This window comes from Budorcas taxicolor, chromosome 16 (assembly GCF_023091745.1).
Source record: "Budorcas taxicolor isolate Tak-1 chromosome 16, Takin1.1, whole genome shotgun sequence".
Taxonomy (NCBI): Eukaryota; Metazoa; Chordata; class Mammalia; order Artiodactyla; family Bovidae; genus Budorcas; species Budorcas taxicolor.
In genome coordinates, this window is record NC_068925.1 from 32131697 (window position 1) to 32148084 (window position 16388).

A 16388-nucleotide genomic window follows, 5' to 3' on the forward strand; every position below is an offset into this window, starting at 1 on the left:
CATTATGCAGAGCAATTTAACTCTCAAACATCCTTAGGCTCTGGGCCCACCTTTGCAAATCCAGAAGCTCATTAATGTTTCACAGCACTGATGCACTGGCAGGAGCTTTGAAATTTCGCTCTTTTCTTCTTGCCTCCCCAGGTATCTCAGAGTGAATAGGAGCTGTGTAGAGATTATATTCCCACTAATATGAGTTTCACTCCCCCAAACTTCAATATCAGAAAGAGATACAGTCAGTTTTGATTTTTTAAGAATTATTTTTCTTTCCATACATATTAGATAGGTAAAGAATCACATGGAGATTTATCTAGAGTACCAGGTAAATGAAAATATTAGAACAAATAAAGAAGTACTTCTCATAAATGTGAATGAATAGGACAGTGGTAATAACCAGAATGGATTTGGGAGAACGAGTTCTGTCAGTTCAATATTCTGAGTCCTTGTTAAAGCAGAGAGATGAAGGCAGTGGAAGAGGACGGGGTTATGAGTGTTATCCACTTAAAAAATATTCGCAGCCTAAGAGTTGAGAATTATGTTTTATTCAGTGGGAATTTTTAGGACTTAAAGCCCAGGAGACAGCATCTGGAGTAATCCCAAGAGAACTGCTCCAAGGATGCAAAGGGGCTACAAAAGGTACAGGCAAGTTAAAGGCATGCAGCTTTCCAAGCTGCTTTGCAGTAGCTGTGGAACAGTGTTCAGAGCAAATGTAAATTGAGGTTTATGGGCAGAGCTTTCAGGAGGCTATTATTTTCTGATATGAAGGGACTGGCTGGACTGGCTGGGCCTTTTACCCTTCACCTTTTTCCATTCTTCCCCCCTCCACCCCCCAGATGCTGGTTTCCTGCAAAGTGATAGAATGGCCCTCTGGGTGAGCATAAGGAGAAAAGATATACATCAGGGGTATCAAAGGAAACATTAGCGGGAGCTTGGGTCTCCCTCTGGAGACCCAAACTATGAGAAAAAGAACTTCCTTTGGGTAAATCATTTTATTTGGTATTCTATTATAAGCAGCTGGGTTTAATTCTGGCTGTTTATACTTGTATAGAATTGAATGGTGCTAGTGGTAAAGAACCTACCTGCCAGTGCAGGAGACATAAGAGACATGGGTTTGATCCCTAGGTCAGAAGGATCCCTTGGAGGAGGGCATGGCAACCCACTCCAGTATTCTTGTCTGGAGAATCCCACGGATGGAGGAGCCTGGCAGACTACAGTCCATAGGGTCGCAGAGTTGGACATGACTGAACCGACTTAGCATGCACACACACATGTTCTTTCCCCACCACTTAATTTTTTTTAGTTAAACAATTTTGTCTATTCATTTATTTAGGGCTGTGCTGGGTCTTCACTGCTGTATGGGCTTTTCTCTGGTGGCAGTGAGCAGGGACTACACTCGAGGTGCGGTGCACTGGCTGCTCATCATGGTGGTTTCTCTTGGTGCAGAGCCGGGCTCTAGACGGGGGCTTCGGTAGTTGCGGCTCCCAGCTCTAGAGCACAGGCTCACTAGTTGTGGTGCACGGGCTTAGTTGCTCTACGGCATGTGGAATCTTCCCAGATCAGGGATCAACTTGCATCTCCTGCATTGGCAGGGGAATTCTTTACCACTGAGCCACTAGGGAAGCCCCCCCCCCCCGCCCCCGCCCCAAACCCGCCACCTTTTCAATTTGTATGACCAACTCCTTTTCATCATTTGGTTTTCAGTTGAAGAGAACCTCCACAAAGAGGCCTTCCCTGGTCCTTTCATCATGACTCTTCCCTTTCACATTCCTGTTACATCACTGTTTTATTATTATCAAATTGTTAACACCATCTGGAATGATCTTGTTTCTTTACTTCTTGGTACTGTACATCTCTCTGTAGAATTAAGCTGCATTACAACAAGGACCTAGTATATCTTATTCATTGCTCTGCTTGCATGGAGGATGGTGTCTGATATGAAGTAGATACTAGTAAATATTTTTTAAGTGAATATAAGATGTGTTATGTGGATTAAATAGCTGCTTTTTGATTTAGTCAGTAATTTGTTGGGAAGAAGAAAAACAAATTGAAGTAAAATTAATGGTATTAGACTGATTATATATATTTATATAATCTGTGCTTATGTGTCTCTTTATGTCCCTGAGATCAATAAATTGCACACTTATGTGCTAGGAACTCTGACTTCTAGCTTTTTATATTTTTCAATAGTTTGTATAAAAAAAGAAAATAAAAAGTTTGTCCCTTACTCTACCTTTCCTGGGTATTTCTAAAAAACAAAGAAATTTCCTCTTTTCACCATCGTATATGTGTTTACTCTGAAATGTTTGCTCAAAGTGAAGTTTGGGATGTGTGGTGGACTTTGAAATAGAACTGCATTTCTGTCCCAGTAGAAAATGCTCTTTCACAAATATCTCAATGGCTTCGTTTCAAAAATGCGCCATTTTGCATGTCAAGATACCCTTCTTTCCTTACTGTGCCTTTCAAAGGATGGCAGTATAGAGAATGAAATTTTAGTGTCAGACACATCAATTACCACCCAACGGAGCTATTTCATTTTTTCACCAGTGATAGAGAAAGAGAGTCGAGGGAATTATGAGTCTATTTTTAACCTTAAAGTCATAGCATTCGGAATAAGATATCTTCAGTTAGAAACCAGTCCTGCCTTTGACTGTGGATCAGTACAGGGATTAATAATTCATTCTGCAACCTGCGCTTCCTGGGCCAGTGCTCCCTGGCTCTTATTTGGAGGTCTGTTTACCTCTCAGTTTGCACCTGCAACTGTCCTTTCAGTCTACTGTACGTAACCAGTGGAGAGTAAGCCCATTAACCAGAATAATTTAAGCATCTCAGTTTTCTGCAATCTACAACTTACTGGCATCTCACTGGCAACATATGTCTTTATGAAGCTCACCTTTTATATCAACTGTGAGTCCAGATCCTTAATACACTGATCAGAAGCATGTGGTTCTGTGACATGTGAAAATTGAGAAGCCCTGTAATAGATGGCTTGGCTTGCAGGTTCTCAAAGCAGCCATCAGCCATCATTCAGGTGTGTTTCATGTCTTCACCTAGTGTCCCCTTTCTAGTGCAGCTGACTCCTTCTCAACCTTCAAATTCAGCTCCGACATGTCCTCTGACAGGGCAATGTGCCAGGGGCGGGCTCTCCCTCTTCAGTCTGATTTGAATGCCCCCTTTCTTGGCTCTTCAAAATTCCTTGTGAATATTCTAGAAATCAGCATTATTCTGCAAACATTAATTTCCTCCTCTAGACTCTAAGCTCTTTGGGGCAGAGACTGGATCTTATTTGACTTCACATCCCCAACTCTTGGCACAGTGCTTCGTAGGCATTTTTAATGTTTATTGAAGGAATCAAAGAAATAGGTCTTGGTGAGTTAACCTTGGATTGTAACCATGATGGAGAACTTATTTTCATGGGAAAATAAAATAACTTAGGATTATAAGCTTTAGGGGATTAGCAGATGGCATTCTGAAAGTTCCTTTGTGAAGTTTAATGTCTAAACTGTTTAAAAACCTTGATTCTGTGTGGTGGTGACTTACCAGTCCTCTGCCTTCATCAACAACTTCTCAGTGGCAGGAGTTTTATAAATCCTTTTCATCTTGTTGTTTTATTTCCTTTCACTTTTTTTTTGTTACCAATTCTTGAGTTTTGTGGACCAAGGGTAAGGATTGTTTGAGGAAAGGGTCTTAGCTAAATTTATTGGAAATGATGAGCAAACTGAAGGAAGTCTTCAATAGTTAAGTGTTCAAAGTTAACAGCCAAGGCAAGCCTCTCAGACTTTAATATTGATCTAATAAAAATGCTATCCTTAGAATTGTCATAGCTGAGAATAGATAAGATTCTTGCCATGTTGTAGTTTGGGTTCTGTTTCTCCTGCTGACTCTGAAAATCTTGAGGGCAGGAAGTGGATCTTATTCACTGTATTGCCAGTGTCTAGCATAATGAATGTTTGGTGAGAGATCAGTCAGTAAATGAATGATGATATTTCCTTCTCAGTGTTGATGAGAGATCAAGCTATTGGATTTGATAACATATTTTCTTTAATCTGCAGGTAGGTTTTGATTACTGTAGAGAAGATCTGCTTGATGGAGTCGAAGTTTTATATTTTTATTTAATCAAAATGTATAGAAATATCAGTGTACTCATCCTACTGGGTTTCTGTTTTGAATCAAGAAAATTATAGGATGAAAGGGATGAAAATTATATGCTTTATGTCTTTTATTATTCTCAAAGAACTGGAATTTGCCGTGGAGACAAAGCTAAGTGGGAAGCAATAATCTTTTCCTTTTTAAAGTGGTGCCAGATTATTTGCCATAGTAATAATAACAAAACAAATTTCTTCATTCCTTTCACTCTCCTCATCGGATGCATGGTTTGTTTAGGGTAAAGAAGTTTAGGAATGAAGAAAACCAATTCATTAATTAATTTTGCTGATTTGGTATAATGTTAATTTTGTAGTAGCTTCATTTCTTTAACACATTGTTATTGTCATAAATTATGTAGGTTATGAGAGGTTGGAGGGATTGAGGAAAGATAAATAGAGGAAACAGCATTTTTAGGGCAGTGAAAATACTCTGTATGATACTATGATGATGGATCCGTGTCATTGTACATTTATCCAAACCTATAGAATGTACCACACCAGGAGCGAAGCCTAATGTAAACTATAGGCTTTGGATGGTTATGATGTTAAAATAGGTTCATCAGTTGTATCAAATGTACCACTCAGGTGGGGATGTTGATCATGGCAGAGCCTGTGCCTGTGTGGGGCAGGGGATGGGGCATGGGAAATCTCTGTACCATCTTCTCAATTTTGCTGTTAACCTAAAACTGCTCTAAAAATATTAAGTCTAAAAACATTCCCCTCAAAAGTATAAACAATAAAGAAAGAGTTCTTTCTATGTTGTAATACTATTTGCAAAATTTTGTTAAGTACATCCTATTGTTTTTTTTTTTTTAATCTTTTTTTTGATGTGGAACACTTTTTTAAAGTCTTTATTGAATTTGTTACAATATTGCTTCTGTTTTTTGTGTTTTGGTTTTTTTGGCCTTGAGGCATGTGGAATCTTAGCTCCCCAATCAGGGATCGAACCTGCACCCCCTACATTGGAAGGCAAAATCTTAACCACCGGACTGCCAGGGAAGTCCCTGCCCTATTGTGTTTAGAGGAAAGGAGAGGAGAAAACACTGGATCTGAGACTGTATTACAGGAAAGATTAACTGGGAGGGGTACTGGCTTCAGCTTCCAGGGTCATTTGTAACACTACTGATGAAGCTATGTGGCCTTGAAGTGTGTTGGACAACCTTCTGTGTTGTGAGCTAGGCTGAGAGTTTGAAGACAAACTCTCGATCACTCATTAAACCAGTAAACATATTTCCACAGGAAAAAACCAAGAGCTAAATAGAGTAGCATCAGGTAGAACCTTGGTTCCTTGATATCTCACTTTGCCAACAAAGTAATTTACAGAATCACTTTTTAAGTTTTTACCAGGGGTGAAATCAACAGAGATAGCACACTAAAGGCTTTGGAGCCACCAAGACTGATTATTTTCATTGATTCTTTATTTTATTGACTCATTCAGTGCAGACAGGGCACCATATTATGTGCTTGGATTTAGAGACAAAATAATGCTGTTGTTTTGACATTAATGAACTTACAGTCTAATGAAGCCACCAAAATATACAAGAGTGATTCAAGGGTGGGAGAGTAAGCAAAATGTACAAACTCCAAAATCCTCTGATTTTTGCATATGAGGTCATTGGAAACCAAAGCAAGTTTAGATTGAGGGGCTTAATGGTGTCATTGTACATGGAAAATCTCACGGACAGAGGAGCCTGGTAGGCTGCAGTCCATGGGGTCGCTAAGAGTCAGACACGACTGAGCGACTTCACTTTCACTTTTCACTTTCATGCATTGGAGAAGGAAATGGCAACCCACTCCAGTGTTCTTGCCTGGAGAATCCCAGGGACGGGGGAGCCTGGTGGGCTGCCATCTATGGGGTCGCACAGAGTCGGACACGCTGAAACGACTTAGCAGCAGCAGCAGTACACATTATAAAATGTTGAAAATTTGAGTAATGAATATGAGTGTGGAGATTTTTCCTAGCAGTTTGGCTATGAAGGGAGAAATAAAGTGAGCTAGAGGTGAATGGAGTTAGAAGGGGGAAGTCTGTTTCAAGATGGAAGTCTGGGAGTCAAACTTAAGGCAGGAGAGGTAGTTAGTGGAGACAGAAAGAAACTAAAGATTAGGAAGTAGAAGTTATGAGTGCTGGAGCGGGAAGGAGGCAGGAAGAATGAAGCTTAGAATACAGGAGAATGGATTATTCCAGCAGGAAGAGGACTATTCCTCTCAAAGAGGGAGAATTTAAAGAATGGGCATACGTGCTGTTCCTGGGGAATGTGTTAGCCGCTTGTGTCCTACTCTCTGCGTCTGTCCATGGGGTCCTCCAGGCAAGAATACTAGAGTAGGGTTGTTATTCTCTTCTCTAGGAGATCTTTGGAGAAGGCAATGGCACCCTACTCCAGTACTCCTGCCTGGGACATCCCATGGGTGGAGGAGCCTGGTAGGCTGCAGTCCATGGGGTCGCGAAGAGTCAGACACGACTGAGCGACTTCACTTTGACTTTTCACTTTCATGCATTGGAGAAGAAAATGGCAACCCACTCCAGTATTCTTGCCTGGAGAATCCCAGGGATGGGGGAGCCTGGTGGGCTGCCGTCTATGGGTCGCACAGAGTCGGACATGACTGAAGTGACTTAGCAGCAGCAGGGGATCTTCCTCATTTTCAGGGATCAAACCTGGGTCTTCTGCACTGAAGGCAGATTCTTTACTGTCTGAGCTAACAGACTGGTAGGAATTCGTAGCAGATTGTGCCTTCTGTGAAATCAGGAGCAAAATCATCAGGTGAGGAGGGGCAGACACAGAGGATTGGGGCTTGAGCAGAGAGATGGAGGTTTGAGGGGACATCTGAGGAAATGAATCTGGACGATGCAACAAGGTTCCAGGGTCATGAGCAGGTTATAAGGGTAAACCAGGCACCATATATGTGTTGAAGCATTAATCCACAGAGTGCAGCCAGGTGTTATAGCAAATAAAAATAGCAAACATTCATTGAGCACTTACTTTGTGCCAAGTAAGCACAAAGTAATTTGTAATTTGTGTGGTTTTCACCACAATGCTGTAAAATAAGCTCCTGTCTTTACCATCTGCATTTTGCAGATGAGACTGGAAAGTTGAATACATCACTCAGTGTTCTGTAGCTAATGAGTAGCAGGGCTGATTTTCAAGTGCAGGCAGTGCTGTTCTGGAGCCAGCCCTCACTTGTGCTTTCCTGGTTTCGAGCCCACAAGTGCATAGTGGACTACTCTGTGTTACATTCTGCTAAGTAGATGAAACTGAAAAGGAGTTGATGATGCTGGTGATAGAACGGTTGAAATTGCGTGGAATTAAATGATGCCCTTTGGGGTCTGGGTAGATGGATAAAGGGGTGGAGCTGGAGTGGGTTTAGGAGTTTGAGGTCCTTGGAGAACAGAGTACCCCAGGGACTAGAGTGCAAGAGGAGTGGTTAATAACAGGAGGGTATCACATGGGTCTGGAGGGAGTTGGTAAGGTTTTCCTCCAACGCACATTTGAAAGTTTACTTTTCCTGAGGTATTCTATTTTCTTTAAAAACTTTGGCCATGTTAGGTGTTCTTATGGGCACTATTTTTGACTGATCAGTCTCTACACAATTTGCTACCTATAGAAAAAGAGTTTAGTATTTGAGATAGTTCAAGTTTTCACCTGAAAGACTTGGAACAGAGTATCAGCATTAATAGGGAAGAAATGTACTGGCACTAATACTGCTCTGTTGGGAAACAGCAACTGTTAGCAGTAACATTGCTTCGTGTGGTCTGCAGCACAGTGAACTGTGATGAGTTTATTGAAAGTTTTCGGGCTTTAGATTCTCCAGAGTGAAGTGTACTAGGCAACTTCTTCATCCACGGGTTACAGACAGAAAATCTCTATGGAGGACAGTGTACGAACACTGAACAGTGATTTACATGGGTTGTCAGAGCGTACCAATACCAAACAACACAGGCCAACATTTCTAAAAGATTTTTGTACGTGTGTAGCTACTTGGCAGTCCTCAGAGTCCAGGACTCACTCCAAAGCAATTGGGGACATAGGAGAAAACTTTAAAACCAGTTATATTACTGTTCTCAGTGAGATTCAAGAGGACATTACATCTATAGAGAAAGAAGAGACAGCTTTGAGTAAGGGACATTTAGGAGTACATTCGTTCTTTTACATGATCATAAAACTATATTACAAAATTTGATCATGCATTAAGCAAAGAGAATCTCAATAACTACAGCACAGAAACCCCAGAAATTCATAGCAAAAATATAGCCCCCTCAAAATTTAACAGCTTGTTAATTTTAAAAATGCTATCTGCATCACTCAGAAAGGAATACAGCTTGTCTGGAAAGAGCAAAAGAAGAAAGGATGTGTGTTTCTTGTTCTTTGTAGAAAGCTGGATTTCATGTTATCCCAGGCAAGGTCAGCATGATTTGGGGTAGTGTCATACCATTTCTTGTCTTTTTTAAAAAACTAATTTACTTATTTTTGGGTGTGCTGGATCTTCGTTGCTGCATGCGGGTTTTATTTAGTTGCCAGAAGCGGGAGCTACTCTCTAGTTGTGGTTTGCTGACTTCTCACTGTGGTGGCTTCTCCTGTTGCGGAGTATGGACTCTAGAGCGCAGACTCAGTAGTTCTGACACGTTGACTCAGTAGTTCTGACACGTTGGCTCAGTAGTTGCGGCACCCATCTCTAGAGCACAGGCTCAGTATTTGTGATGCATGGGCTTACTTGCTCCGTGGTACGTGGGATCTTCCCAGACCAGGGATCAAACCCATGTCCCCTGCATTGGTAGGTGGATTCTTAACCACTGTACCACCAGGGAAGCTTGAGTCATACCATATCTTGATTTGTTGTAGGTGGAGAAAGATGAACTGTACTATATACTAGTGATTCTCAAACTTTTGATCTCAGGATCAAAGTGCTTTGAAGTATACTGTTTATACTCTTCAAAGTTATTGAGGACCCCAAATATACATTTTTATAAGGGTTATATAAATTTTTGCCATGTTACAAATTTAAAACGGAGATATTTAAAGTGTTTATTAATTCATTAAATCCATTAAATATTAGTAAAAATATTTTTATGAAAAATAACTTTTCAAAGACAAAAATTAGTAAGAAAATTGACAATGTTTTATAGTTTTGCAAATCTCTTTAGTGTCTGGTGTAATAGACAATGGTTGAGTCCTTATGTCTACTTTGGCATTCAGCCTCTTGCGATCCCATATGATGTGTGGCCTCTGGAAAACTTTGTCCACAAGATGATAAGAATGAAGAAGGCAGTAGTATCTTGGTATTATTATGAAAATAGTCTTGACCTCTCAGATTCTCTGAAACAGTCTTTGAGAGCTGCTTTGAAGACCACTAGTATACATAGTAGGTTATGTTTTCCAAATAAATCAATAAATACTTGATGTGAATTCCAGGTTATCTTTTTGGTGATAATATTCAAAGAATATAGCTTGAGCTTCAAAATTAAATTTGCTTTCATTCAAAAACCTTTATGGACTAGAGCTAATCAGTGAATTTAGCAAAGTTGCAGGATACAAAATCAATACACAGAAATCACTTACATTTCTATATACTAACAGTGAAAAATCAGAAAGAGAAATTAAGGAATCAATCCCATTCACCATTGCAACAAAAAGAATTAAACATCTAGGAATAAACTTACCTAAGGAGACAAAAGAACTGTACCCAGAACATTATAAGACACTAATGAAAGAAATCAAAGACACCATAAACAATGGACAGATATTCCATGTTCCTGGATAGGAAGAATCAGTATTGTGAAAATGACTATCTTACCAAATGCAATCTACAGATTCAATGGGATCTCTATCAAATTACCATTGGCATTTTTCACAGAACTAGAACAAAAAATTTCACAATTCATATGGAAACACAAAAGATCCTGAATAGCCAAAACAATCCTGAGAAAGAAGAATGGAGCTGGAGGAATCAACCTTCCTGACTTCAGATTATACTACAAAGCTACAGTCATGAAGAGAATATGGTACTGGCACAAAAACAGAAATATAGACCAATGGAACAAAATAGAAAGCCCAGAAATAAACCCAAAACTCAAAAATGGATTAAAGACCTAAATGGAAGACAGAAACTATAAAACTCTTAGAGGAACTCATAGGCAGAACACTCGATGACATAAAGCAAGATCCTCTACGACACACCTCCTAGAGTAATGGAAATAAAAACAAAAGTAAACAAGTGGGACCTGTTTAAACCTAAAAGCTTTTGCACAGCAAAGGAAACTATAAGCAAGGTGAAAAGACAGCCTTCAGAATGGGAGAAAATAATAGCAAATGGAACAACTGACAAAGGATTAATTTCCAAGATATACAAGCAGGTCATACAACTCAATGCCAGAAAAACAAACAACCCAATCAAAAAAGTGGGAGAAAGATTCAAACAGACATTTCTCCAAAGAAGACATACAGATGACTAACAAACACATAAAAAGATGCTCGATATCACTCATTATTAGAGAAATGTAAATCAAAACTGCAATGAGATATCACCTCACACTGGTCAGAATGGCTATCATCAAAAAGTCTACAAACAATAAATGCTGGAGAGGGTGTAGAGAAAAGGGAACACTCTTGCAATGTAAATTGATGGAAATGTAAATTGATACAGCCACTATGGAAGACGGTATGGAGATTCTTTAAAAAAGTAGGAATAAAACCACCATATTAACCAGCAATTCCACTCCTTGGCATATACCTTGAGGAAACCAGGATTGAAAAAGACACATGTACCCCATTGTTCATTGCAGCACTATTTACAATAGCTAGAACATGGCAGTAACCTAGATGTCCATTGACATCTGAATGGATAAAGGAGATGTGGTACGTATACACAATGGAATATTACTCAGCCATAAAAAGGAATGCATTTGAGTCAGTTCTGATGAGGTGGATAAACCTAGAACCTATTATATAGAGTGAAGTGAGTCAGAAAGAGAAAGATAAATATGGTATTCTAATGCATATATACAGAATCTAGAAAAATGGTACTGAAGAATTTATTTACAGGGCAGCAATGGAGAAACACACATAGAGAACAGACTTATGGACATGGGGAGAGGGGAGGAGAGGGTGAGAGGTATGGAAAGAGTAACATGGAAACTTACATTACCATGTGTGAAATAGATAGCCAACGGGAATTTGCTTTATGGCCCAGGAAGCTCAGACAGGGGTTCTGTAACAACCTAGAGGGGTGGGATGCGGTGGGAGATGGGAGGGAGGTTCAAAAGAGAGGGGATATATTTATACCTATGGCTGATTCATGTTGAGGTTTGACAGAAAACAGCAAAATTCTGTAAATTTTATTCTTCAATAAAAGAATAAACTGGAAAAAAAAAGAGATGAAAAACTATGGAAAAAAAAGCACCTTACGATCTGCACTGAACTGATGGTAGAAGTATATCTAATCAAATCATGCAGTTCTGCAGAATGAAATTACATGGAATTAAATGAGAAAAAGCTTCATTCTGCTTAGAATATAGTAAATGCACAGAAGATACTGGCTCCCTTCCTCTGCTCACCACTTCCCTCTTAATAAGTACCTAATTTGAGATGACAGTCTGAAAGTGTATAGCTCTTGCTTTACCGAGTTATATTAGTTAGGTATGAAAATAGAAATAAGATGGTACTCCCTATGCTCTGTCCCCACATACCCAACTGCAGGTTCTTCTCTCCATATCATTTCTGCAGGTCTGTGGCTGTCTTGTCAAGTGCACTGTGCCTGCAGTGTATGTTCGTAGACACTTTTCCCTTCTCTTCTCCAGCACCATCATCCCTGCTTCTAGGTGCAAGGCATTCTCAGCTATCTTTCTCTGTTCAGGATGTGGGCCATCTGCTGAGAGCCTCTTCTATCCATCACCCAGACTCTCTTATCTTCGTTTCCAGTGGCCATTAGGTATTGAGTACACTGCCAGGAGTAAAATGAACCTTAAAGATAATTTCCTTAACTAGTTGCAACCCACTCCAGTATTCTTGCCTGGAGAATCCCATGGATGGAGGAGCCTGGTGGGCTACAGTCCACGGGGTCGCAGAGAGTCGAACACAACTGAGCGACTTCACTCACTCACTCTAGCCACATATTTGCTTATCTATTCAAGTGATATTTGAACCTGTCTGTTGGTAGAAATTGTGGGAAAAAGATGAACAAATAATTGTTTGTTCAGTGTCCATTGAATGGTAGACTCTAGGCTAGGCCCTTTTCAAATCTTATTTTAATTTTTCGTTCTTTTAATAGTCTTTCAACACAGGCTTATTATCTCTGTTTCACAAATTGGGGAACTGAGGGTCAGAGGTTAAAGTTACTTGTGTGTTGCACTGTGTTTAGTAAGGAGCGGAGTCAGGATTTTAAACTGCTTGGTCTCAAACCTTGTCCTTTTTCTGCTGTCTCAGGCAGACTCACTAGCTAATAGACACTCCATCCTGCATAAAAAGGACATAATGACATATGAAAAATAGAGAGTTACAGAGCTCTGTTTTCCCCTCAAATAGTATTTTAAGTTATAACTTTGGAAGAATTTTATTTCAGCCTGGAGCCAAACTTCTAAACAAGTCTACTTTCTCTCAAAAAAAATCTCAAGTTGGTAACTGGGGAAAATTCTGCCAAATCTTTGGGGTTTTGGCAGGGCTCTAGATGGGAAAATAAGCCATTAGGCTATAACCGTGGTTGTATGGCCAGGACATGGATGGGACTTTGTTGGTTCTGTCTCCCTGTGTCCCTATCTCTGCCGTCTTTCATGGTTGGGTCAGGCCTTTCCTTTCTGGGACAAGCTTCTGAGTCTGTCCCCTCCATGGCTGCAGAGAAGTCTTTGGTTTGGGTCCCAGTCTGTCACGTCCAGAATTAGCGGTATAGTAATTTTTTTTTTTAGCAGCATAATATTGTATTATTTTAACCAATAGATGTAAAACATGATTCATCAGACCTTCCTACTAGCCCTACTCAGAAGGTGGAGGTAATCTGTTTCCCTCATTCTTGTGAAAACTCACACCAACAGCATTAGCAGACTGTAGACAGTTAAGATGTTAGTGGAAGAATCTAGGAAATGATCAAACAGATAGTTGACCCCTAATTACAAAATCTTGATTACCAATTCACATGTTCAGTTAATATTTATATTAATTTTAAGTTTATATTATATTCTGTTACCAATTTGGGGTATAAAGTACTTTGCCTGATTGATGGGCTATATTCTAGATTGGATTTTTAGTAAGGTTTTGGGTATTTTAAACCTGGCTTAATCATTTTATGATAGTTGGGACAGGATTTTGGAATAATTTGGAATGAGTGGTTTTAATCACAAATGTGAAGGAAGATGAATTGAACTTCTCTTCCAAGTTTAGTTATAATTACTGTTGCTCTCATGCTGAAATTTAAGCTGAACCTGAGATTGGTAACTTACCATTTTCTGTTAAAATGAAATGTTCAGCATGAGTGAGCTATAGTAAAAAATAAAAAACCTCAAACAAGTGAAATACAATTACCTTTGCTTGATCAAAGTAATTTTTGCCCCCATAGTTACCTAAGTACTATATGTATCTGTACGTATACATATATATATACACCAGTATATATATAGTACTATGCATATATACATATATAGTACTATATACATACATATATATGTATAGTACTATACATATACATGTATATGTATCTAAGCTATATGTGTCAAAATTGTAGCAGAATGACGTGAATCTAATAGCCAAGAAATTTGATGTATTTTGAGAAGGAAGGCAGCCTTATTATAGGTGTCTTATATATTTTCTTTAGGTATTATTTATTTCTTTGGGCATTTAAGTTGTTTGAGAAAGAAAATATTTTTATGTTTTCTTCTGAGACTTAAATGATTAAAATATTTGTGCAACAAATTTATGTTTATGCTAAAAGTTACTGTGGTATTTTTTTCTTTAAAATCAATCCTAGTGATGAGTCAGAAACTGAATTTCTTTTTTAATAGCTGTGGCTATAGAAGAACAGAGAGGTTAAATGGGCTTCCTTATATATAGAAGTAAATGGTTAATTCAGATTAAAAATGTATAGTACTGTAACTTTCTTAGGACATGAGATAAAAGGGAGACACAGAAATCTTCAGGTTAAATTGTAGACAGTTGATGTATCTTTGAATATTAGGAAGCTTCCTGTCTTACATGGGTACTTTCCAAGATGGTCCTTAGAATACTGATCTCTATTTTGAAGGCACTCAAGATCAGAAGTTCATTTAATATTCTGTCTACTTGGCACATTTTGGATTTTGTCTGATGTAGCAGAAAAATTCCTAAGTAGAATAATTTTTTAAACATGATTACATTGGATTAGAGCAGTGAACACATTGCTCTTCTCAGTAATGCTTCCAGCTTTTGAATTCATTAAAATAATAAAAGCTTTTCTTTATCTGCCTCATTTTTTTTAATGCAATTCTGTCACAAAGCAGACTTAATCCTTTTGTTGATGAAGGTTGTTATAATTTCCCTTCTGAAAGGAAAAAAAAAGTTCACTTCTTCTAGTTAATCTGATACCTTTATCTTCAGGGTCTTTCAAAACATCTTAGTAAAAGCAAAATCAAAACAAAAATTGGGTCTAGTCACAGTGGCGCAAGGGACATGGTATTGCATGGCAAGGTGGTGGGTGGAGCAGAGAAGTCTTCAGGTTAAATTGTAGACAGTTGGTGTATCTTTGAATGTTAGGAAGCTTCCTGTCTTATATGGGTACTTTCCAAGATGGTCCTTAGAATACTGATCTCTATTTTGAAGGCACCCAAGATCTGAAGTTAATTTTAATATTCTGTCTACTTGGCACATTTTGGATTCCTCAGGGCTCTGAACCCAGCCTTGCTCTTCATTGGTGCTGGGTTTTGAAGAAGTCACCTAAACTCTCTTGAGTCTCCATTTTTTTCGTACAGAAAGAAAGACTTCGATTTAGATCTCTCAGATACTTTTTAGTGCTTTGTTGTTCAGTTGCTCAGTCATGTCTGAATCTTTGCAACCCCATGGAGTGTAGCACGCCAGGCTTCCCTGTCCTTCACCATCTCCCAGAGTTTGCTCAAACCCATGTCCATTGAGTCAATGATGCCATCCAATCATCTCATTCTCTGTTGTCCCCTTCTCCTCCTGCCTTCAATGTTTCCCAGCATCAGAGTATTTTCTAATGAATCTAATAGTGCTTATTGTTTATATAATTTAATAAAAATGCTGCAGGAGGTATTATTTCCCAATTTGACCTTCTTACTTTTCATACCTCTTAAGACACCACACCCTCCATCAGCTACTACTTCATCGCTTTCATTTCCCTTACAGGAACACTTCTCAAAGGAGGTGTCATTATCCTCTGGTTCTGCTTCTTATCCTCCCATTTTTTCTTAAACTTACTTTATCACCCTTTGGCCCCCTCCACTCTAGTCAGACTTTCTGTCAAGGTATCTACATTGCTAAACCCAACACATTTGTTCTAGGACCTGCCATGGACGGTAGGGTTTCCTTGCTACTCACCCACCTGAAAGCACTAGATGAAGCCTTTGAGTCCCTTGGGTGCTTAGGTGGTGCAGGTCTCTCCATAGCATCATTCTGATGGCAGACCTGTGACAGATGAGTTGTCACTTACTACACAAAAGGCAGATCCCAGGAGTGTGTTGGAGGCTAGAATGGGAAATTGTGCTTTTAACTTCAGATGTCGCTAGGCAACCTGCAGTTTGAGATCACCTGTATAGCACGCCTGGCCCCGTGCCGTTGAACAGCAGGCAGTCTATACCTGTATGATTTTTCTCCATCTTTTTTTTTTTTTTCTCCTTCCATTTTTCCTCCACCCTTTAGTCTTGGCCTCTACATCATAGCGTGGAATTATAACCACAGAGCACATTCTGATTCACATTGCTTTCAACATGTAATAAAGGCGTATTCTTCATGGGGGCTATTTCCCAGTTTTTCTCTCCTGTCTCACCATAAATGAAGGCTGCTCCCCTGGCTGTCCCTGCAGCTTATGACACGAATCCTCTAAGGCATAGCCCTTCTCCAGCAATAAATCAGCAGAGCTGCTCCTATTCCTTGGCCTGGGAAATTAACAGAGCAGGATACCCCGCTTTCCCTGAGGGTTTACTGAAGCGGAGTTTGTTCACAGTGAAGAATGTAGCATGCAGCTCCAGCTTTAACCTGATCGGTGAACATATGGGTTCAGATGGAAGCAAATGGGATATTGTAAATATACCGCATGCTTCTGTCACCAAGGCAAGAAGTG

At 39.4% G+C, this 16388-nt stretch overlaps 1 protein-coding gene across 1 annotated transcript in view; it reads left to right on the top strand.

The window, feature by feature from the left end:
• Positions 1 to 16388, top strand: part of SMYD3 (SET and MYND domain containing 3) — a 743898-nt gene that overhangs the window by 352672 nt on the left and 374838 nt on the right. The gene's annotated exons all lie outside the window — the stretch shown is intronic.